This window comes from Pteropus vampyrus, unplaced genomic scaffold, assembly GCF_000151845.1.
Source record: "Pteropus vampyrus isolate Shadow unplaced genomic scaffold, Pvam_2.0 Scaffold42, whole genome shotgun sequence".
In the NCBI taxonomy this organism is placed as follows: Eukaryota; Metazoa; Chordata; class Mammalia; order Chiroptera; family Pteropodidae; genus Pteropus; species Pteropus vampyrus.
The window spans coordinates 7,206,861-7,209,198 of NW_011888823.1; the positions used below are offsets into that span (position 1 = coordinate 7,206,861).

Genomic DNA, 2,338 nt, shown 5'->3' on the forward strand with positions numbered 1-2,338 from the left:
ATTTTCTATTTACCCCTTAGTTTTCCAAACAAGTTAAGGAAAACTATTTTCTCTCTTTGCAATATCTATCTAAATAATAGGTGGATTGTAAGAGACTTGACTTCAATAAGGATCTCGGTTCTGATCTGTAACTGATGAATGGAACTTTGATCATTCTGTTGATCAGAAAGGGTTAACTATCATAGGAATGATTTGATATAGCAGATTTTAAAGGATATTTTAAGAATCTGTTTTCTTGCCTCCATTTTACTTATTCAATGGCCTCTACCTTTTATATTGAAACTGAAGGTCTCTCTTTTTCTAGTCATTCCTTTACCAGTCCATTAAAATATGTCACCTGGTGTGTGTCCCTCACCGTTATTACGATGAGTTATATATTAAGACTCAGTGCATTTAACTGTCACCATGATGGCTACTCAACCTCTTCCCCATAAAATCACACAAACACTGAACCAATTAATGTTCTAAAGAAAACTACTGTCTGTAAACAATATATTAAACCAAATTTGAGAGAAGACACACATGCTTTTCCTTTAACATCATATTGTACTAACTTCTCTTAATTTCCACCTTCTGTTTATGCATCATAAATTGATTTGTTAGGATCTAAATATATTGTTAGAAAAGTTCTACAGGATTGTACAGATGATTATAAAGATATATTATTACCTTGATTATCTTGATAGATTGTCCCCAACCTAAAGATAAGGATCACAAACAGAATGACATTTGTACCCCTATCTCTATGCCCTTTTTACCTCTCATATATGACGCGTTCAAATCAGGATCAGAACTTTGTAGGAGGACCATATACAAACACAGCAAAGTGACCAGATTAAGATATTACAATGCCAGTTTGTTTTATGAGGTTATAAATATGTCCTATCATGTCTTTACATTTTACGACCTCTATTTTATTCCTTAGTAGATGCACATAAGACAAATCCAATTACTCATGTCAAGAATTTAAAATTATCAGCATTTAAATAAAGAAAGACATGCTATTTTTTTTCTTTACAATACATTATGTTTGGATTCAACATTTTTCTTAAACAAAACCTATATTTCATGAGCGAAAACACTATTTTCCTATTAAGCATATCTTTCTTTAAAAAGCAATAGATATTTATGGAATATTTCTTTCACTTAAAGTTGGATTTCCCCTGTTTTATGGCCTAGACCTGGAACTGGGCTCAATATGGGTACAATTTCCAGAACAGAAACTGATCACAGTATATGGCTCCAGGGCAGTACTCTAGGGTGCTTGGTTTCAAATGTCTATTTTTTAAAGAAACCATAATCAGCACATTATTTATATTTATGCAAATGACACAGTCACAATAGTCCTGTTAAAATGACTTTGCTACTTCACTGAATCATATAAATATAGCAATATCTTCTGCACTGTGTGATTGGGCTATTGACCTTGAGGCTTCCTGTTCATAAGAGTGGGTCTGAAAAGGCTGATTCATGTCAGGCAATCGCTTCTTCACAAATTGCAAAAATAAATAAATAGGCCTACATATTCTGTCCTTTGAACGTTAGGAGCAGCTGTTACCTGCAGAGTGTCTTTCTCTGTAAGCTGTCTCTTAGTTACATGCTGAGCATACTCTTCTGTTTAAATGATGCGATGAAGCATCTCAAACTCTGCTTGCTTCAAGCCAACATGATCTGCTTGTGCTTTGCGCCTGTCACTTTTTAGCTCATTATGTCGCTCTTAGTTTTGCTTGAAGTATTTTGTTCATCCTTTGGGTATGGCCACCCTCCTTCAGATAGACACATAATTGTTTTCTCGTGCAGGTGCCATCCATTTTCATTACATGACTGGTCAGCATGGCTGAAAGTTGATAAAGATGACTTATATGCCTATTAGACATCTGTATTATAAGGCCAACTTTTATATGCTTTTGTTTTATCATTTATATATAGCATCATTTATACATGATGGAAATATCAATCAATGCATGTAAGTGTGTCAATTATTCCCAACAAATCTTTTCTTCAGGTATATATAATTAGCACTTTCTCTGTGCAGCTAAATAACTTACTATGCAATTTTTGCACCGATTAACTTGTACTAATCTGCTTAATTACTTTATAAGGTAATCCTTAATTCTATGAGATCCAATGGTCATTCTGAAAAAAAAAAAAGCTCCATCTACTATATTAAAGTGAAATTAACAAATAACAATTTTAAAAATCAATATGTTGTCCTAACTGTAATATATAAAAAGAAATAGAAAGCAATTTGTAACAAAATACTGTGTTTTTCAAAATATAAATGCTTAGCCATCTACACTAGGATACATGATAATGTAGCCAGAGGCTCACACTTAAC

The 2,338-nt window shown here is 33.0% G+C and overlaps 1 protein-coding gene across 1 annotated transcript in view; it reads right to left on the reverse strand.

The window, feature by feature from the left end:
- The window catches only part of SPAG16 (sperm associated antigen 16), a 755,650-nt gene that overhangs the window by 319,494 nt on the left and 433,818 nt on the right, over positions 1–2,338 (reverse strand). The window lies entirely within an intron of this gene.